Source organism: Notolepis coatsorum, assembly GCF_963971535.1.
Source record: "Notolepis coatsorum genome assembly, chromosome: 19".
Taxonomy (NCBI): Eukaryota; Metazoa; Chordata; class Actinopteri; order Aulopiformes; family Paralepididae; genus Notolepis; species Notolepis coatsorum.
In genome coordinates this window covers 21119528-21143382 of record NC_140183.1, presented here as the reverse complement: position 1 = coordinate 21143382, position 23855 = coordinate 21119528, and the positions used below count along the sequence as shown (strand labels likewise).

General features: G+C 42.1%; 1 protein-coding gene across 1 annotated transcript in view; it reads right to left on the bottom strand.

The window, feature by feature from the left end:
• The window catches only part of klhl32 (kelch-like family member 32), a gene marked incomplete at its 3' end in the record, with an annotated part of 94465 nt that overhangs the window by 50142 nt on the left and 20468 nt on the right, over nucleotides 1-23855 (bottom strand). The window lies entirely within an intron of this gene.

Below are 23855 nucleotides of genomic sequence, written 5' to 3'. Positions count from 1 at the left end.
TTCTAGTTTATCACAGGTTATGTTAGCTGTAGGGCCTAGAGACACAAAGACCACATGTTCTAGTTTATCACATGTTATGTTAGCTGTAGGGCCTAGAGACACAAAGACCACATGTTCTAGTTTATCACAGGTTATGTTAGCTGTAGGGCCTAGAGACACAAAGACAACATGTTATAGTTTATCACAGGTTATGTTAGCTGTAGGGCCTAGAGACACAAAGACAACATGTTATAGTTTATCACAGGTTATGTTAGCTGTAGGGCCTAGAGACACAAAGACAACATGTTATAGTTTATCACATGTTATGTTAGCTGTAGGGCCTAGAGACACAAAGACCACATGTTATAGTTTATCACAGGTTATGTTAGCTGTAGGGCCTAGAGACACAAAGACAACATGTTGTAGTTTATCACATATTATGTTAGCTGTACAGCCTAGAGACACAAAGACCACATGTTATAGTTTATCACAGGTTATGTTAGCTGTAGGGCCTAGAGACACAAAGACCACATGTTATAGTTTATCACAGGTTATGTTAGCTGTAGGGCCTAGAGACACAAAGACCACATGTTATAGTTTATCACAGGTTATGTTAGCTGCACAGCCTAGACACAAAGACAACATGTTGTAGTTTATCACAGGTTATGTTAGCTGTAGGGCCTAGAGACACAAAGACAACATGTTATAGTTTATCACATATTATGTTAGCTGCACAGCCTAGACACAAAGACAACATGTTGTAGTTTATCACATATTATGTTAGCTGTACAGCCTAGAGACTAAAAGACAACATGTTATGGTTTATCACGTTATGTTAGCTCACTTAGCTGACTCATAATGTGGGGATTTGACAAACAGCATATCATTGGTATAAAAAAACATGTATGTCCAATTTAGCCTTTTTCTGTGATTGCATGACATCTAACGTTGTGTCTCATATCTAGGACATATCTGAGGAGCCTGGAAAGAAGCCAGTCTATTCATGATGTGATTGTACCATGTCAAAGATAGAACGATAGATAGAACTGCCATCTGTATTGTGTTACATCACTATGTACTATGGCTGTGAAAGGTCACTGAATCCTGCCAGGGTGAAGATTCTTAGAAACTCTGTTTTAAAAAATATACAGTGTATTTGTGTGGATGGGTGAAACCGGAGCTTATGGAAAACACTGACATCATGACTAATTGGCCCGGCCACACACATTTCACACCATGGAGAGCTCCATGTAGCCTGCCATCAGGTCTTTCAGGACCATGGAGAGCTCCATGCAGCCTGCCATCAGGTCAGTCAGGACCATGGAGAGCTCCATGCAGCCTGCCATCAGGTCAGTCAGGTCCATGGAGAGCTCCCCGCAGCCTGCCATCAGGTCTTTCAGGAACATGGAGAGCTCCCTGCAGCCTGCCACCAGGTCAGTCAGGACCATGGAGAGCTCCCTGCAGCCTGCCATCAGGTCAGTCAGGACCATGGAGAGCTCCCTGCAGCCTGCCATCAGGTCAGTCAGGGCCATGGAGAGCTCCCTATAGCCTGCCATCAGGTCAGTCAGGACCATGGAGAGCTCCCTGCAGCCTGCCATCAGGTCTTTCAGGACCATGGAAAGCTCCCTGCAGCCTGCCATCAGGTATTTCAGGACCATGGAGAGCTCCCTGCAGCCTGCCATCAGGTATTTCAGGACCATGGAGAGCTCCCTGCAGCCTGCCATCAGGTATTTCAGGACCATGGAGAGCTCCCTGTAGCCTGCAGTCAGGTCAGTCAGGACCATGGAGAGCTCCCTGCAGCCTGCCATCAGGTATTTCAGGACCATGGAGAGCTCCCTGTAGCCTGCCATCAGGTATTTCAGGACCATGGAGAGCTCCCTGTAGCCTGCCACCAGGTCAATCAGGACCATGGAGAGCTCCCTGCAGCCTGCCATCAGGTCTTTCAGGTCCATGGAGAGCTCCATGCAGCCTGCCATCAGGTCTTTCAGGACCATGGATAGCTCCCTGTAGCCTGCCATCAGGTATTTCAGGACCATGGAGAGCTCCCTGCAGCCTGCCATCAGGTATTTCAGGACCATGGAGAGCTCCCTGCAGCCTGCCATCAGGTATTTCAGGACCATGGATAGCTCCCTGTAGCCTGCCATCAGGTCAGTCAGGGCCATGGAGAGCTCCCTGCAGCCTGCCACCAGGTCAGTCAGGACCATGGAGAGCTCCCTGCAGCCTGCCACCAGGTCAGTCAGGACCATGGAGAGCTCCCTGCAGCCTGCCATCAGGTCTTTCAGGACCATGGAGAGCTCCATGCAGCCTGCCATCAGGTATTTCAGGACCATGGAGAGCTCCCTGTAGCCTGCCATCAGGTATTTCAGGACCATGGAGAGCTCCCTGCAGCCTGCCATCAGGTATTTCAGGACCATGGAGAGCTCCCTGCAGCCTGCCATCAGGTATTTCAGGACCATGGATAGCTCCCTGTAGCCTGCCATCAGGTCAGTCAGGGCCATGGAGAGCTCCCTGCAGCCTGCCATCAGGTCAATCAGGACCATGAAGAGCTCCCTGTAGCCTGCCATCAGGTCAGTCAGGACCATGGAGAGCTCCCTGCAGCCTGCCATCAGGTCAGTCAGGACCATGGAGAGCTCCCTGTAGCCTGCCATCAGGTCAGTCAGGGCCATGGAGAGCTCCCTGCAGCCTGCCACCAGGTCAATCAGGACCATGGAGAGCTCCCTGCAGCCTGCCATCAGGTCAGTCAGGACCATGGAGAGCTCCCTGCAGCCTGCCATCAGGTATTTCAGGACCATGGAGAGCTCCCTGCAGCCTGCCATCAGGTCTTTCAGGACCATGGAGAGCTCCCTGCAGCCTGCCATCAGGTCAGTTCATGTGAGTAATGTTAGAGATTTTCTAAAATTATAAATGTTTTAAACTAAGGAGTATGTCTAGGTCTAAGTCTGCCTGCTGTTCAGTGTATTCTGCCTGATGTTTGACTATTTTGGTTCTTAATGTGGCATTTTAATAGTGAGGTTTTAACATTGAAGTTGATAAGAGTTGTGCCCTTCCTGATGACTTGTCGTACAGAACTTTTAAGTCGCTTTGGATAAAAGTGTCAGCTAAATGACTAAATGAAAATTATCCCTGCCTGGGATACAACACACGTAATAAATACTGGTATTATTAGTATATAGTATAACTGATAGTTAACTTTTAAAATAGGAGGTAAGCAGGTAGAAAATGGGGATTATAGGGTTAAATTAATAGATAGATGTATTGAATGAAAACATATAGTCCCTCATTAATTATTTGATACCCAATCATTATTATTGTTTAATCAACAGCTTGTTAACATATAGTTCCTCGTTAGTTATTTGATACCTAATCATTAATATTGTTTAATCAAAAGCCTGTTAACATAATAGTTCCTCATTAGTTATTTGATACATAATCATTATTATTGTGCCCCGGAAATGTTTGATTGTGCCCCATTTTTCTTGATTCCCGAGATGTAGATTTTTCTGAAGATACTATATTTCTGTAGAATACTGATAATATATAATCTAAATATTTACAACATGAAACAAAAAACAAATATACTGTATAAATCTATAAAATTGTGTTTCCCATACACAAGCATACCAAAGAACCTATTGAAATCTAGTGCTTAACAGAGAGGTGATTATCACTCTTCAGGATATTCAGCATGAAAAAAACAACTTGAAAAACGATGACTAATCGACCATCCAAATCATGGTGGATGGTCGATCGGCTGATCGACTAAGAGGGAGCAGGCCTTGGTATTATGCACAGTGTACAGCATCATAGGGAACCTACTGTCTGCATACTAATCACAGACTGCTTCTTGATAGATTGCTTCTCTCAGACACAGAGGTCAGCAGAAATAAATACACAAATCATTATTTCCTAGTATACACCCTCTCCCTTTCTCTCGCCCTCTCTCTCTCGTTCTCTCTCTCTTTCACACACACAGACACACACACACACACACAACACACAAACACACACACACACACACACACACACACACACACACACACTCAAGAGCAAACACGCACCTCTCACTCCAAGTCAAATCAAAGAGGAAGGCTAACCATGTGCTGTCCGGGAAGTCCAGCTGGGAGCTCACTAATCAAAGCTATTGATCGGTGTCACACCACAAGAGGATGACAGAGCCATTGATCCGAGCCGAGTGACACAGCGCAGGGGAGAGGATAGGGAGGAGACAAGGAAGAGGAGGGTGATGGATCGGTTAGAGAAGGAATAGAGAAAAGGTCCTTCTATATCCACTAGCTGCCCCCTCGATCATACCAGACAGGGCAGGATGAGCGCTGAGACACCTTCTCTCCGTCATCGCCCTCGTCTGTCCAGGGGGACGTTTGTAGCTTTGAGGGGTGGGGCATTGTAGCTTTGAGGGGTGGGGCATTGTAGCTTTGAGGGGTGGGGCATTGTAGCTTTGAGGGGTGGGGCATTGTAGCTTTGAGGGGTGGGGCATTGTAGCTTTGAGGGGTGGGGCATTGTAGCTTTGTGGGGTGCGAGAAATAATCCATTCATGTAATAAGTGTGAGTCTAGGTTTCGCCAAATACATTTTCTATACCCAGTTTTCTGGGGTTTCAGTGTGTTATTTTTCCAGGCATCGTGTGTTCATTTAAACCACCAACTGAAGTAAATTCTATTGACCTTTGTTTTTAACCATGAAGTTGTTGTTTATCCATGAACACATATAGGTTATTATGCAGTGAACAGGTATATATATATATAAAAGATAAAAGAAATCACAATGTACAGAATGGGATCGAAGACAGAAAAGAGAATCATCTTCCTCCAGAATCGTTCGATAACCAAAACCGTGGCCCCAATAATCTGAATCAAATTGAATTGTGCGGCCTCCCACCCCCAGTCGCTTTTTATCTATAAGATTTTATATTTTGCCACTGGCTTACAAAAAGGAACAAAGATTATCATAGTGCAAAGATGGTTTTGGGAAAAACTCATTCCAGATTCAATTACAGGCTGGTGTGTGGGGCCCACGCGCCCCCCCCCCCCCGCCCCCTGTGTTTCTCTTTGAAAGGAAGTCGCCTCGGGTTAGAAGTCTAGCTCGCTCTCTGTCTCCCAACAGCAAACACGTCTTCAGCCTCAGCTGCGCTGTTCAGCGGAACTCCCAGCGCAATAACCACAATAATCCCACACTCGGAGTTCGGTGCAAAACAGCGTTACGGCATCAAAAGGCCCATCAAAAGGTCTGCTCGCGGCGAGATCCCACGAAAAAGCCCGGCGTCCCCTCCTCCCGAAACTCATCTAAACCTCTTTGATTCACAGCCGTCACCTTCTGACGACGTCTGCTCTGCATGTGGCCGTCCTGGTGCGGGCAGGCTGGAGGGCAGGCTGGAGGGCAGGCTGGAGGGCGTCTCTCCTCAGAACCTTGTTGACTGATTCACTGCTCGGCTAATTAAAAACCCACCGCTCCGCTGAGCACAGACGGCCCTGGGTCTGGGTTTAACCTTTTCACCACCACACTACCAAAAGGTTAACCCTTGCACTACCACGCTATCAAATGGTTAACCCGTTCACTACCACACTACCAAATGGTTAACCCTTGCACTACCACACTATCAAATGGTTAACCCGTTCACTACCACACTACCAAATGGTTAACCCTTTCACTGTGACAATAAAGAAGGTTAACCCTTTCACTGCCACACGACAATGCGTTGACCCTTTCACCACCACACTACCAAAATGGGTAACCCTTTCACAGTGACAATACAGAAGGTTAACCCTTTCACTGCCACACGACAATGGGTTAACCCTTTCACTGCCACACTACCAAATGGTTAACCCTTTCACTGCGACAATACAGAAGGTTAACCCTTTCACTGCCACACGACAATGGGTTAACCCTTTCACTACAGAAGGTTGACCCTTTCCCTACCACACTACCAAATTGTTAACCCTTTCACTGCGACAATACAGAAGGTTAACCCTTGCACAGCCTTAACTGTCTGTAGTGTGGTAGTGAAAGGGTTAACATTGTGTAGTGTGGTAGTGAAATGGTTAAGATTGAGCCGGGGTCAGTGTGTGTGTGTGTTTCAAGTGAGAGATAGAGATAAAGAGAGAGAGAGACAAAGAGAGAGAAAACAGGTTGAAAAGGTACTGGTGTGGTGGCAGTGGGCGGCGCAGTGTGTGACGGGGCTAGGGGTGAGATTTAGATTTTCTTTATACTTTTTAAGATCTTCCTTGAGTAGCCTATAGAACATTTACGCACACAGACGTATATATATATATATATATATATATATATATATATATATATATATATATATATATATATATATATATATATATATATATATATATATATATATATATATATATATATATATATATATATATTAGAGGTGGGCATAGATTAATTTTTTTTATCTAGATTAATCTATCTGCAATCCTGGATTTAATCTAGATTAAAATGGCTCAAAAAAAAAAAAAAAAACCTGCCGAAGGCATTCAAAATATGTGTGGTCTACCCAAATAATGACCAGAAGTAAGTCCTTACTTTTTCTTTCCTCCTTATGTTTCTCAGGCCAGGTGGCCCATTACACCATGAGCCCATCTCCCGTTTCCAAAATGCATTACAGACTGTTTGAAAAAGCTGTTTTGCTATGATAATTGGTAATGAAATATCAAAATAATGTTCAATAAGATGTACTTGTGTTTAATAAGTTGTTTTATTCAGAAGTTAACACAAATAAATAATATTACCAGTACAGTACAGTATCTAGCACTCTCAGGAGCAAAACAGAAAGAATCATTTCAAACTTGAACTATGTGACATGGCTTGAATCAACTGCTCCAGTGGAGTTGCTCAGTGGCCAATGGTGTCAACTGTGGTTGTACTGGGCAACTCCCAGGTGTGAATGGAACTGTGTGAATGTGAAGCAGGGCGTTCCTGAAAAAGAGCATCTGTGCTCAGCGAACCTACCCTGGGTAAATAAAGGTAAAAAAAAAAAAATGTAATTTTTTGATTAATGCGTTAATTATATTATCGCGCGATACTAGTATAGCGTTAACGCAGCACGTTAACACCGTTAACGGCCCAGCTATAATATATATATATATATACGTATGGCTACTTAAAATCAGAGAGAGAGAGAGAGAGAGAGAGAGAGAGAGAGAGAGAGAGAGAGAGAGAGAGAGAGAGAGAGAGAGAGAGAGATACACATACACATGCGTGCACAAATGCATACAGCAGAGAGAGAGAGAGACTGGGAGTCAAACTGCTGCTACACCAGCCAGCAGATACTGTCAGTCTGTATGGCTCACTGTGAGCAAGAGAGAGTCTAAGCTTTTATGTGCATTGTCACAGTAGTCAACATAGTCCTGCGTGTGTGTGTGTGTGTGTGTGTGTGTGTGTGTGTGTGTGTGTGTGTGTGTGTGTGTGTGTGTGTGTGTGTGTGTGTGTGTGTGTGTGTGTGTGTGTGTGGTGCGTGTGCGTGTGCGTGTGCGTGTGCGTGTGCGGTGCATATGCGTGTGTGTGTGTGTGGTGTGTGTGTGTGTGCGTGCGTGCGTGTGCGTGCATGCACATGTGTGTGTGGTGGGGTTTAGGAAGGACACAGAGGTGAGTCATGGGCCCTGCTAGCCTGGGGACCAGACTGCTCGTGACCTTGAAGAGGTGCTGTGATGGATGGATGGCTCCTCTGACAGACCTGGGACACTTACTGCTGCCGGGGACACACGCATACTAGACCCAGACCCAGAACACTTACTGCTGTCCCTGCCTGGGATACTGCAGTGGGCCTGCCCTGCCAACAACAACACACATATTTGCAGTTCTTCCACACCCAGTGAGGTTGTTTTGTGTCTGAATGGAGATGGTTTCTGATGTGACACGGTTGGCAACATATTTAGTGGTGGCCAGTATAGAAATCCCAATGCGTTGATGCTGCATTAGTACTGTAGTAGCAGACTGTCCTTTCTCAAAGGTTAAAAGAATTACAGGCAACGAGGAGGCATTTTCAACACACACCCTGCGTCAGTGAACCAGCCGGTCGCCAGGTCGTTCCCTGCACCTTCTAGAGACCCAGGGACGGGCGTCTCAGTCATGTGGAACATATCAAAGACGAGTAATCGAGAAAACATGCGTTCTGTATTTCTACTACATGTATTCAGATTGTAATAATCATAGACACATAGCAGTATAGCATACTACAGCAGACTAAGCAGTATGGCATTGAATGGGGATCCGTTCCAAGTCTTACAGACCTTTTCAAGCATGACAACATAAACATCGCAAACGGGGTCAAGTGTATTTCCTGTGGCGATGTTTGCTGATATTAATAGCAGGAAGAAAACACACTTGGGCCCAAGCTGTTCCCCTGGCAACGCAGTGGGAGGGCGGGGACCGTGTGTGATCGATCCTGAAACAGTACTTTGTTTGAGCCCCACAAAGCCGTGTTAAAACAGTGAGTGATATTAGCTTAACCTTCACATGAGGTGAGAATTGTATTAAAAGACAATGATACTAGCTGAATAAGGGCTCTGCTGAGCTGCGGGGCTATAATACACAACAGGACCACCCTGTGAGGCTTGCGAGAGGCAGATAAGACTGTGTGTATTTGTGTGTGTGTGTGTGTGTGTGTGTGTGTGTGTGTGTGTGTGTGTGTGTGTGTGTGTGTGTGTGTGTGTGTGTGTGTGTGTGTGTGTGTGTGTGTGTGTGTGTGTGTGTGTGTGTGTGTGTGTGTGTGTGTGTGTGTGTGTGTGTGTGTGTGTGTGTGTGTGTGTGTGTGTGTGTGTGTGTCCATTTTGGCATTCTGTGAGCCCTCATCCACAGAATACCAAAAAAGGAAAATGTCCCAGATGATCCTTCCACTTGGCATGACATTTCACTATTGCCCACTATATATAAAGTATTTATGAAGTGCCTACTCACCCGCATCTTACCCTGGCTGGTGGACACAGGGATTCTCTACCCCCATCAGAAAGCTTATATCAATAGACAGGGAATGAACTAACATGTGTTTTGCTTAAAAACCGGAATAGATGATTTCAAACATGAATCATCCAGATTCTACACAGTGTTTTTGGACTTGAGAGACGCATTTGGTACACTCTCCCATGAGGTGATGTTAAAAGCATTAGAGGAAATACACCTGCCTCAGCCTTTTGTGAATATTGTATCCAGTGTGTACCAAGGGTAATTTCTCCAAGTTATCTGTGGGCAGCAGCTCACAGAGCCGATTGCACTGAAGGTGGGAATAAAAACTGGTTGTCCCTGGAGTGTCGTGAACTTCATCCTAGCACTCAACCAATGGATGAAGTGGATTTACCAGTGCGCTCCCCTGCATGTCCAATCCCCAAATCCTGTTCAGGGATACGAGGACGACGTGCAGGTGTCATCACGACAGGAAGATGTCATCATTAACATGCTGGCACCACTGATGAGTTCCTCCAATGGTCAGGGCTGGAGGTGAAGCAAGCCAAGTGTGCCATACTCCATCAGCGCCGCAGTTGAGGCAACCGCTGGTATAAGGCCAAGAACGACAAGCACCCCTCCTTTCTTGTAATGGGCCAAGCCATCAAGGTGTATTCCCATAATGAGACCTACCCATACCTTGGCCACATGTTTAACATCGCTGGAGAGTGGGGGGAGCAGGTTGAGGAGCTCACTAGAGAGTTTCTCCACCGTCTCCACCTGATTGACTTGTCCCCCTCCCCGTCCTCATGAAGTTTCAGGCTGTGAGAGAGGGGGCTCTAGCTAAAATTCAACATCTCTTTGCCAATGTACACATCCCTCTCAAAGCACAGAGAGAAATGACAAACAAAACTGTTCAGCTGGTCAGAAAGTGGGTGGGCCTCAACACACAGTCCACACAGGGCATGATCTTTCTCCCATGTGGAGAGGGAGGGCTGGGAGTCCCCAATGTCGAGTGGACCTACATAGCCACCAGGCTATCCCACCTGCTCCACATGCTTAATAATGGTGATGTCACCGTCAGAGAAATGGCCAGGGCCTCTCTCCTGCTGGATCTACGCAGAAGGAAGATCCCCCTGGCCAGTGCAGACCAAAATAACTTCCTTGGCTTCAGGAGGAAAGACTCTGGGAAACTGGACTCTCAGGCCAAGGGCTTCGGGGTCTGACTGGCCAGCTCTTAATGACCTCTGCAACCAGACTGGAGTTCAGCTGATATGGACAAGAGTCAACACACAGACTGTCCCTGTCTCTGATGAACTTATCACAGACCCCTGTGTGGTTGTGAAGGCCAACATCACAACACCGCAGGAAGAGACTGTTGGACAGCACAGAGACTCTGCAAGGAGCGTTCTGCTTAGCATGAAGCAGTCTGAGATCAGGCAGCACTGGTGTGGACTCAGATTACAGGGAAGGTTAGCCTGTTTAGAGTTTGCTGACCACTCAGTCTCACACTCGGGGCGGAATCCACAGAAAATGGATTGCGCCAAGCAAATTGCATCCACGGAGCCTGCTCTGCGTCTGGGAGCTATCCGCGAAAGCACATTGCGCGATGAGATACCAGCGCAGACACGCCCAATATGTGTGGCTCGCGAGCAGTCTGCACTCTGCACCCCTGACAGCGCTCTTGGCAGAAATGTGTGTGTCAAAATGTAGTGCGCTGTCAAGTTTAGCGCGCTGTCCAAAAAAAGAAAATAAACTAGAAATCAAGATGGAAAGCAGTAAAAAGAAACCTGCAGTTAAAACCAAGAACGGCAAACGACACATGCCGTTCCTTCGAATGTGGAGAGATCTAATTCTGTATTTTAATTTGTATTTAACCTTTATCTTTTCGGTGAAGACCAGTTATTCTAATGAAAGAATTTACATTATCTATCTGTCCCACCAAAATATTACTGTTGTGTGCCCCCCCCCCCCCCCATCCATTAACTCAACTGGACTGTCACTGTACTATTTATTTGCACTAGCACTATTGCACTTGGGACATTGATATTATATTATTGATATTATTATTTTGTACATGCTATATTCAGTATGTTTGTATGTGGTGATGCTCTAAACTCAATTTCGTTGGACCAACAATGACAATAAAGATTATATTCTTTTGCACTCCTCTATACATTACAAAGTAAACTAAATACAATACAAAATGAACGGAATACTAAAGAAAATAGATCTTATGAGTTATGAACAGTATCTAACTTGTTCGAGAAATATAAAGCCGCATGCCAATAGCCTTCGCAATGCGTGATTTAGAAATAAGGCTAAGCACTGACATTTCAAATGCTTGGTTCTGAGATGATCAATACAGTAAACATTTATTTCTGATATAGGTGCTGATCAGCAGTAATGCAATGTCATGATTATTATTATTCTGAAGTTATTATTATTATTAAATAAAAATTGAATGAATAATTAATTAATAAGAACTCTCCTTCACTATAATCTAATTATGAAATCAGATATAGGCGAGGGCCCTCATTTATCAACGTTGCGTACGCACAGATATGTGCGTAACCCGTGAGTACGATAATTTCTAAGCAAAGTGTGTGACTTATCAAGTTGAACGTGAACTTGACTTTGTGCATATATTTACGCTCAGCTCAGGGCATGCGTACCTGGCGCCCGGCGGTAGAATATGGATACTGCAGACGGACGGCATATGCTCTCATGCATTCGTTTTTTTTTTTTTTTTTTACTTTATTTTTTAGAGTTTATCGCTTTTCTGGTCAAGCATGACCGACAGATACAGGGTGAAACGGGATATAGAGCAGGGGAAGACATTCTGGCAAATGACGGCGGGTCCGGGAATCGAACTCGGAGTCCACCAGATCCGTGACGCAGCACGGTTTTCCCCGACGCAGAAATAGCGCCGAGATATGCGGTGAGCTACTAGAGCTCCCCTCATGCATTAGTTTCAATGCGGAAATAAGCTTTTGTTCATTAGTTTGACTGATGTGTTCTGTATGACCCCCGTAATTCATTATAGTTAATTGTAAAATAGCAACAGTAGTGTAATAATGGTCAAAACCCTATAAATAGCATTTGGAATAATAGGTCTTTCCTTCTGAATGAATGCAGCATGGTTTATATATAGCGTTATCGGAATATACGGGGTGTACTGACTGCGCTCCGCGTAACTCAACTCGTTATTATTTTGCGCATAGATTGCAGAAATACGGGAACGTTTTGATTATATTTAAAAGGCTTTGCCATTGTTAAACGAAACAAGTGGAATTTCGAAGCTGTAAGCAGAATACAAGTCATATGAACACTCACGATATAGTGTTCTTCCCCCTTCCTACTGTATAAGAAAGAATTAAAAATGCATTGCAACAAGAACAGAGGTTATTTGTTGAGTTTATGTGTATACAAAACCCTTGCAATAAATGTGTCTTAAATGAATGAAAAGCATACATGCTCTGGATACAGGTAGCATATATCGTGTGGGTGATATGACTTGTATTCTGCTTGCAGCTTCGAAATTCCACTTATTTTGTTTTGTGTCAAAGCCTTTTAAATATAAATCAAAACGTTCCCATATTTCTGCAATCTATGCGCAAAATAATAACGAGTTGAGTTCTAACAAAGAACGTATTACATGCTGGGTAGGCTGATAGAGTAAACTGTAAATGACATAGCCTATAACATTATAAAGGATAGGCTATGATAGCAGGGTCTTCCCAACCTTTATTCCCCAGAGCCCCACGATTCCTGGGAGACATATAGGAATATGATATGATATATTATATATGCGCAAGTTACTGTTGCATAATGTAGGCTATGGCTGCTATTATATGTAATTCATATAGGCTACCTAATACCGACAACAAAATAGATTGTATGCCTCTACAAATCATATTATACCCGGTAGCCAATCGAACAAAACTAATAAAGGCATTCATATTCCAGCATGGTTATAATGACACACCAACGCCAAACAGTGGTTTTTTGAGCTGTCCAGGCAGAATTGCAGCAATGGTCTTAGGGAGTCGTTGATATCTGACATCACCGTGTACAAGTCCGCCAGTCTTTTATTTATCCCATAACACGGGTTGTGTCTTCTTGGTTCGACAGCGCCTCCGTGAACAATCTCGCTCGTGGAGTTTCTCATAGTTCGCTCGGGTCAATCCATTATTTCACATCCCATGGGGGGTGTTTCATTACCATATATGGATAATGCACGAGCATTGACGGTAAGAACAAATGGTATTTATCAACACGGAGGAGCGTAGGACCCGTGTACGCACATCTGTCTTGATAAATATCACTTTGATCCTACGCTGCAGCTCGTGCATGGTTTTACGTATTTGCATATAGCACCGCCCCCGAAATTAACCATATACGGTAATGGAACACCCCCATGAAATGTGGAAAAGTGGACTAAGCCGAGGGAAGCGTGTTATGGAGAAATACGCAGGCTGACAGACATGTACACGTACGGTGATGTCGGATATAATATATATTAACTTAAAGACCATATTAACTAATAAAGACCGTGCTGGAATATGACTGCATTTTTCCGTTTTGTTCGATTAATACCCAGGGATTAAAGTTCTCCTCAATTTTATTCCAAATCGCGACGGATTTTCCGTCAATTTTCTACCTGCTGCATATGATTTGTAGATGCATACAATCTATTTTGATGTCGGTATTGGGTAGCCTATATAAACAATAATACGAGAGCATATACAAGAACAATGAATCTCACTGCCATGTATAATGTAGCCTATACGCCATGTGTAGCCTGCCTATATGTGATCAATACAAACTTGCACTTGAATTCCATCATGTCTGTGTGCGGGAGCTCACAAGGCTGTTGTCACAATGTAAATAAGAACGTGCACTGAAAAGTTACAGTATGTAGTTGGTTGATTATTTGTATGACAGTCAGTAAACCCTTGCAAAAAGCATCCGTTTTATTTAATGAATTGAAAACATGCAGCATGCCTTTCCTCCCGGCAGCAACAACATTTATCAGGCAAATGCCCATCACTGAGTGGAATCCCTTTCTATTCACATAACTGCATTTGTGATGGAGCTTTGACAGCTACATGGGTGGTACAGTAACAGCTATTGCTCGATCCATCTACAATATCACGATGGACTGTGCCATGTATAGCCTGCCTATGTGATCAATAAAAACGCGAACTTGAATCCCATCATCATATTCATATGTTGTGTCTGTCCACTATGTTTATTACTTTGTTATTTCCCCCCCCCCTATCTATGTAAAGCGACCTTGGGTCTCTTGAAAGGCGCTATATAAAATGAAGCTATTATTATTATTGTTATTATTATTATTATTATTATTATCACGTCTGTGCGCGGAGCTCAAAAAAAAAAATACTGTCTTTTACTTTTAGTCTCAGTGAAGTTTCAACGGAGGTATCTATTCTAACCAACAAATTGAAGTAGAAAGCATTTAGTTGTGGCCAATCTTATTTGGAAACATGACACAAAATAATAGTATGTCGCTTTTTATTTGAAACAATATTTAATCGCGTTTGGAGGTGGGTGTTCTGCGTCTGCCCCCCCGTGCCAAACAAGCAGGCCAACCTCTTGTTCGCGCGTGAGCCCGTTATAATTACACTACTGTCGCTATTTTACAATGAACTATAATGAATTACGGGTCATATGTTGAACACGCCAGTGTTGGAAGTAATGCACGGAAGCTTATTTCCGCGTTGCAGACATGCAGGCTTCATATTCTACCACCGGGCGTCAGCTACGCATGCTCCGAGCTGTGCGTAGATATACGCACAAAGTCAAGCACAAGTTCAATTTGATAAGTCCCACACTTTGCTTAGAAATGATCGTACGCAGGGGTTACACACATATCTGTGCGTACGCAACGTTGATAAATGAGGGCCCAGGGCTTTACAACTTAATAAAGATTGAATATATATTAAATGGGATAGAAACGAAATTAAATATAATTAGAGCATTGCTGCCTGGGCAGCGCAAACACTAATAAATACCGCGCTGGAATATGACTGCCTTTTCCCGTGTTGTTTGATTAATACCCAGGGATTAAAGTTCTCCTCAATTTTATTCCAAATCGCGATGGATCTCCCGTCAATTTTCTACCTGCTGCATATGATTTCTAGAGGCATACTACAATCTATTTTGATGTCAGTATTGGGTAGCCTATATAAACAATAATACGAGAGCATATACAAGAACAATGAATCTCACTGCATGTATGATGTAGCCTGCCTTTCAATACATGAACTTGAATTCCATCATGTTTGTGTGCGGGACTCACAAGGCTGTTGTCACAATGGGTGGTACCGGTACAGTAATAATAACAGTCCACACAATATCACGATCCATGCCATAGCCTATGTTCTATTAGGACATGATCTGTGACGACAAATGTTCTAGAATGTTTGATTAAGATATCATACTCTGACAGCATGCCTATGATCAACAAAAACGCGAACTTGAATCCCATCATATACATAGTCTGTCCACTATCTGGTGTCATTGCAATGCGTTTTCTATTCTTTCTTATACAGTAAAAAGGGGGAAGAACACTATATTCCTATGACTTGTATTCTGCTTACAGCTTCGAAATTCCACTTGTTTCGTTTAACGTAAAGCCTTTTAAATATAATCAAAGCGTTCCCGTGTTTCTGCGGTCTGCGCAAAATAATAACGAGTTGAGCTTTATGATTTATGATGAATTGAAAATGGGGGACCCTGATGTAAACAAGACGAAAGTCTTTCTCTGGTCTGCATCCCCAATTAACAATTGTATGTACTGAGCTGTACTGTACCCATTCTGCAATCTGTTAATAAACGTTTCAATCAATCAATCAATCAAGCTACGCGGAGAGCGCAGTCAGTCAGTAGCCTACACCCCGTATATTCCGATAACGCTATATAAACCATGCTGCATTCATTCTGAGAGAAAGATCTATTATTCCAAATGCTATTTATAGGGTTTTGACCATAATTACACTACTGTTGCTATTTTACAATGAACTATAATGAACTACGGTTCGTACAGAACATGCCAGTGTTATTATGCACAGAAGCTCATTTCCTTGTTGTAATAATATATTCTACCACTGGGCGTCAGGTAAGTGTGCTCTGACCTGTGCGTAGACGTAAGCACGGAGTCAAGTTCAAATCGAAATTGATGAATCCCACTCTTTGCTTAGAAATGATCGTACGCACAGGGTAAGCACAGATCTGTGCGTAGAACACGTTGATGAATGAGGGCCCAGGCCTATATCTGATTTCATAATTAGATTATGAAAGAGATAATAATAATAATAACTTCAGAATAATAATAATCATGACATTGCATTACTGCTGATCAGCACCTATATCAGAAATAAATGTTTACTGTATTGATCCTGTCAGAACCAAGCATTTGAAATGTCAGTGCTTAGCCTTATTTAAAAAAAAAATAAAGAATTTAAAGAAATTGCACGGACGCAATGCCGACGTTACGCATGAGAAACCTCGTTTCAGTCATTTGACAGCGAGATGCACCGGCTCTGCTTCGGAAAAAGCCGTGCAAAGCCTTTGTGGATTCCGCCCTCAGTGTTTAAGAACGCCGCTGTTTTATTGGGACGGTTGGTGAATCCCAAAATCGGCCCATGGAGAATGAGACATGGAGAATGAGACATTGTGTCTGATGCATCATGCGGTACAAAACACCAGCCACAAGGAGGTGCTAATCCTAGAAGTACGCTTTGCCTTTGACCTGTACATGGACCAGGCTTTCCGGGACAAGTATATCAAATACCAACCACTGCTTAATGTGATGGCCGGCCTTGGGTACAGGTGTAGATATAGTGTACTTATATTCGGAAGTCTTGGCCATGTATATAAATGCACCATGAGCGGTGTGTACCCTTAAGTGTTCAGTGCTGCTTGGCCCGATATATTTGATTCCCTGTTTATGTAATATAATTTGTGGAACCAAATAAAGTATTCAAATGTGTGTTTGTGTGTTTGTGTGTGTGTGTGTGTGTGTGTGTGTGTGTGTGTGTGTGTGTGTGTGTGTGTGTGTGTGTGTGTGTGTGTGTGTGTGCGTGTGCGTGTACGCGTGTGCGTGTTTGTGTGAAGTTGATGTTGCTATGAAGTGTTTGTGTTGTCCAGGCTGGTATTAAAGATCCCCTCCACGTGTCTTTAACACTTTAAAGGGGCTATAGATAACATTCAGCCACTAGATGTCGCACTAGAGCACCCGCATGTCATTTATCCAATCAGGTGCATTCCACATGGAGAAATGGGAAGTAGGGAGGGGATACATTCAACAACATTCATTTTGGACCCGCAAATATTTTTTAACCTCTTAAGCCCTAGCCATATTTTCAGAAAATTTGCCTAAAAGTACCTACCCAAGTAAATGGAAGATTGCTCCACTTCTACAAGGTCCATTTGCACGTTCTTGGTATCTTGGGACATATATGGACGGCAGGGAATGTTTTCCCAGTGTCAGAAATATTGTGCCTGTTACTAGGCTTGAGTAAATTGTAATGAACCAAAGGAGAATATAAATCATTATTATTATTAATTATTGCCACTGAGCTCATTCAGCACCTTCTTGAGATCAAGTGTACTAAATCTAGGCAAATAAACAAAGGGCAGATGATTTATAGGTTTTTTTGTAGATACAGTACTGAATTTTGCCATCCGGACACATGCAATTTGAAATATGATTGCAATTAATGTGATGTATTGTAGTGTCTAGGCTGGTATTATTGTGATGTATTGTAGTGTCCAGGCTGGTATTATTGTGATGTATTGTAGTGTCCAGGCTGGTATTAATGTGATGTATTGTAGTGTCCAGGCTGGTATTAATGTGATGTATTGTAGTGTCCAGGCTGGTATTATTGTGATGTATTGTAGTGTCCAGGCTAGGCTGGTATTAATGTGATGTATTGTAGTGTCCAGGCTGGTATTATTGTGATGTATTGTAGTGTCCAGGCTGGTATTAATGTGATGTATTGTAGTGTACAGGCTGGTATTAATGTGATGTATTGTAGTGTACAGGCTGGTATTAATGTGATGTATTGTAGTGTCCAGGCTGGTATTAATGTGATGTATTGTAGTGTCCAGGCTGGTATTAATGTGATGTATTGTAGTGTCCAGGCTGGTATTATTGTGATGTATTGTAGTGTCCAGGCTGGTATTATTGTGATGTATTATGAATTAAATACTCACGCCTGGTCAATTACAGTATCTCAATACTATCACTGGTGTCTACTAGGCCAGATGATTCATATAATCACAGTGTGTGGGTGTGCAACAGAGAGAAAGAGAAAGAAAGAGAGCATTGTGTATGTGGGAGATAGATGCTGATAAAAAGAGCAAGAGAGAGAGAGAGAGAGAGAGAGAGAGAAAGAGAGAGCGAGCGAGCGAGCAGCGGAAAGTGAGAAAACAGAGCTAGTATTCACACAGCCCCTTCAGAAGCCCCCAGACCGTCTTAATAATTGAAGGAAGTTGTAAAACAGTGGAGTCAGATGACAAACTCAAGACAGTGTAGTTAGCAGATGACTAGGAGAACAGAGCGGGTTGATGACTGCATAACCCTGTTATAACCTATAAATGTTGTTATAACCTCTAACAACAGTGTTGTTATAAGCTCTAACACAATGTTATAACCTCTAACAACAATGATGTCATAACCTCTAACATGCTGTTATAACCTCTAATAACAGTGTTGTTATAACCTCTAATAACAGTGCCGTTATAACCTCTAACAACAGTGATGTTATAACTAGTGCTGTCAGGCGATTAAAAAAATTAATCTAATTAATTACAGGATTTGTAATTAATTAATCTAATTAATCGCATTTTAATCGCATAACCATTTTATGCCTGATATTCTATATTATATAATCATATTTCAAATTGCATGTGTCCGGATGGCAGAATTCAGTACTGTATCTACAAAACCTTCTGTTTAATCATCTTCCATCTATTAATTTGCTTAGATTTTTCAGGTCTGGTCAATTTGAGCATGGTGTTATTCACAGTCAAAGATACAAAAAAATGTATTGATATTCTCATTTGGTTCATTACAATTTACTCAAAATAAAATTTTCATTCAATCAATCACCGCGCAGATTGATTGATTGAATGAAAATGTTATTAACAGATTGCAGAATGGGTACAATACAGTACGGCACACAATTGTTAAGGGGATGCAGACCAGGGAATCCATTCTTTGTGGATCTAGCCCACAGTATTTCTGACACTGGGAATACATTCCCTGAGATAGATCTCCCTAGAATCAGATACCAAGAACATGCAAATGGACCATATTAAAAAATAAAAAAAAGTCTGTAAATGTGTATTCTACATTATTATGGAATGAATGAGATACAAAAAAAATATTATAAAAAAAAAAAAAAAAAAAAAAAAACTTTTTTTTTGTAATTAATTTTGAGTTAATTTTCATAACGCGATAATTTGCTGTGTAATTAATTAATCTAATTAACGCGATAAACTGACAGCCCTAGTTATAACCTCTAATAACAGTGATGTTATAACCTCTAATAACAGTGTTGTTATAACCTCTAATAACAGTGCCGTTATAACCTCTAACAACAGTGCTGTTATCACCTCTAATAACAGTGATGTTATAACCTCTAATAACAGTGATGTTATAACCTCTAATAACAGTGCTGTTATAACATCTAACAACATTGCTGTTATAACCTCTAATAACAGTGCTGTTATAACCTCTAATAACAGTGCTGTTATAACCTCTAATAACAGTGCTGTTATAACCTCTAATAACAGTGTTGTTATGACCTCTAATAACACTTTAGGTTACGAACGTTACGTAACCCTGTTCTTTGACATTCAGTGATATATTTTTGGTGCTAAAACCATTTCGACCGAAAGCCGAAAATGCCTTTTTAACCATTTTCGTCCGATAATTTTTGGTTGCCAAATATTCGGTGCATCCCTAGTTATAACCTCTAATAACAGTGCTGTTATAACCTCTAATAACAGTGTTGTTATAACCTCTAATAACAGTGCTGTTATCACCTCTAATAACAGTGCTGTTATAACCTCTAACATGCTGTTATAACCTCTACAGTGTTGTTATAACATCTAATAACAGTGCTGTTATAACCTCTAACAACAGTGCTGTTATAACCTCTAATAACAGTGCTGTTATAACCTCTAATAACAGTGCTGTTATAACATCTAATAACAGTGCTGTTATAACCTCTAACAACAGTGCTGTTATAACCTCTAATAACAGTGCTGTCATAACATCTAACAACATTGCTGTTATAACATCTACAGTGCTGTTATGACCTCTAATAACAGTGCTGTTATAACCTCTAATAACATTGATGTTATAACCTCTAATAACAGTGCTGTCATAACATCTAACAACATTGCTGTTATAACATCTACAGTGCTGTTATGACCTCTAATAACAGTGCTGTTATAACCTCTAATAACAGTGATGTTATAACCTCTAATAACAGTGCTGTCATAACCTCTAACAACAGTGCTGTTATAACCTCTAATAACAGTGCTGTTATAACCTCTAATAACAGTGCTGTCATAACATCTAACAACATTGCTGTTATAACATCTACAGTGCTGTTATGACCTCTAATAACAGTGCTGTTATAACCTCTAATAACAGTGATGTTATAACCTCTAATAACAGTGCTGTCATAACATCTACAGTGCTGTTATAACCTCTAATAACAGTGATGTTATAACCTCTAATAACAGTGATGTTATAACCTCTAACAACATTGCTGTTATAACATCTACAGTGCTGTTATGACCTCTAATAACAGTGCTGTTATAACCTCTAATAACAGTGATGTTATAACCTCTAATAACAGTGATGTTATAACCTCTAACAACATTGCTGTTATAACATCTACAGTGCTGTTATGACCTCTAATAACAGTGCTGTTATGACCTCTAATAACAGTGCTGTTATAACCTCTAATAACAGTGATGTTATAACCTCTAATAACAGTGCTGTCATAACATCTACAGTGCTGTTATAACCTCTAATAACAGTGATGTTATAACCTCTAATAACAGTGATGTTATAACCTCTAACAACATTGCTGTTATAACATCTACAGTGCTGTTATGACCTCTAATAACAGTGCTGTTATAACCTCTAATAACAGTGATGTTATAACCTCTAATAACAGTGATGTTATAACCTCTAACAACATTGCTGTTATAACATCTACAGTGCTGTTATGACCTCTAATAACAGTGCTGTTATGACCTCTAATAACAGTGCTGTTATAACCTCTAATAACAGTGATGTTATAACCTCTAATAACAGTGCTGTCATAACCTCTAACAACAGTGCTGTTATAACCTCTAATAACAGTGCTGTTATAACCTCTAATAACAGTGCTGTCATAACATCTAACAACATTGCTGTTATAACATCTACAGTGCTGTTATGACCTCTAATAACAGTGCTGTTATAACCTCTAATAACAGTGATGTTATAACCTCTAATAACAGTGCTGTCATAACATCTACAGTGCTGTTATAACCTCTAATAACAGTGATGTTATAACCTCTAATAACAGTGATGTTATAACCTCTAACAACATTGCTGTTATAACATCTACAGTGCTGTTATGACCTCTAATAACAGTGCTGTTATAACCTCTAATAACAGTGATGTTATAACCTCTAACAACAGTGCTGTTATAACATCTACAGTGCTGTTATAACCTCTAATAACAGTGCTGTCATAACCTAATAACAGTGTTGTTATAACCTCTAATAACAGTGCTGTTATAATCTCTAATAAGAGTGCTGTTATAACCTCTAACAACAGTGCTGTTATAACCTCTACAGTGCTGTTATAACCTCTAATAACAGTGCTGTCATAACCTAATAACAGTGTTGTTATAACCTCTAATAACAGTGCTGTTATAATCTCTAATAACAGTGCTGTTATAACCTCTAATAAGAGTGCTGTTATAACCTCTAACAACAGTGCTGTTATAACATCTACAGTGCTGTTATAACCTCTACAGTGCTGTTATAACCTCTAACAACAGTGCTGTTATAACCTCTACAGTGCTGTTATAACCTCTAATAACAGTGCTGTTATAACCTCTAACAACAGTGCTGTTATAACCTCTAATAACAGTGCTGTTATAACCTCTAACAACAGTGCTGTTATAACCTCTAATAACAGTGCTGTTATAACCTCTACAGTGCTGTAATAACCTCTCATAACAGTGCTGTTATAACCTCTAATAACAGTGATGTTATAACCTCTAATAACAGTGATGTTATAACCCCACGGTGCTGATTGGCACAGCAGGGACATGAAAGAGTAGAACAGTATTTAAAAATGGAGCGAAACAAAGAGAGAAGAAAGGAGGAGAGGGTGACCTAAGTGAGGAAGAGAGAGTGACTCTCCTGCCCTCCCTAAACCCCCCCATCTCTCTCTCTCTCTCTCTCTCTCTCTCTCTCTCTCTCTCTCTCTCTCTCTCTCTCTCTCTCTCTCTCTCTCTCTCTCTCTCTCTCTCTCTCTCTCTCTCTCTCTCTCTCTCTCTCTCTCTCTCTCTCTCTCTCTCTCTCTCTCTCTCTCTCTCACAGAAACTGCAGACACACACAGGACATAATCCCTGGGCAATTTGTACTATAATCTGACTCATGTTCAAGAGGGATTCATTTCTACTTTCTAATCTCCTCAGTGTCCTCAAATCAAATCTCATCTGTACACGTGCCTCTCTCCATCTGTGTTCTCCATGTCAGCAGATTATCTGCTATACTCTCCTCCACCTGTCTGTCTACCTCCACCTGTGTTTACATCCACCTGTCTGTCTACCTCCACCTGTCTGTCTACCTCCAGCTGTCTGTCTACCTCCAGCTGTCTGTCTACCTCCAGCTGTCTGTCTACCTCCAGCTGTCTGTCTACCTCCAGCTGTCTGTCTACCTCCACCTGTCTGTCTACCTCCACCTGTCTGTCTACCTCCACCTGTCTGTTTACCTCCACCTGTCTGTCTACCTCCACCAGTCTGTCTACCTCCAGCTGTCTGTCTACCTCCACCTGTCTGTCTACCTCCAGCTGTCTGTCTACCTCCACCTGTCTGTCTACCTCCACCAGTCTGTCTACCTCCACCAGTCTGTCTACCTCCACCTGTCTGTCTACCTCCACCTGTCTGTCTACCTCCACCTGTCTGTCTACCTCCACCTGTCTGTCTACCTCCACCTGTCTGTCTACCTCCACCTGTCTGTCTACCTCCACCTGTCTGTCTACCTCCACCTGTCTGTCTACCTCCACCTGTGTTTACATCCACCTGTCTGTCTACCTCCACCTGTCTGTCTACCTCCACCTGTCTGTCTACCTCCACCTGTGTTTACATCCACCTGTCTGTCTACCTCCACCTGTCTGTCTACCTCCACCTGTCTGTCTACCTCCTCCACCTGTCTGTCTACCTCCACCTGTCTGTTTACCTCCAGCTGTCTGTTGCCTCGGCCAGTCCTTCATGCCAGTAGCCATCAGGCTTCACAACTGTGGGCACGGACTGCTGCCAATAGCTGGAGAACTAACAGCTGGTGAAGGGCTGTGTTAGGACTATCTGGCTCTTACTAATAAACACTGTTAGGACTGTCTGGCTCTTACTAATAAACACTGTTAGGACTGTCTGGCTCTTACTAATAAACACTGTTAGGACTATCTGGCTCTTAATAATAAACACTGTTAGGACTGTCTGGCTCTTACTAATAAACACTGTTAGGACTGTCTGGCTCTTACTAATAAACACTGTTAGGACTGTCTGACTCTTAATAATAAACACTGTTAGGACTGTCTGACTCTTAATAATAAACACTGTTAGGACTGTCTGGCTCTTAATAATAAACACTGTTAGGACTGTCTGGCTCTTAATAATAAACACTGTAAGGACTATC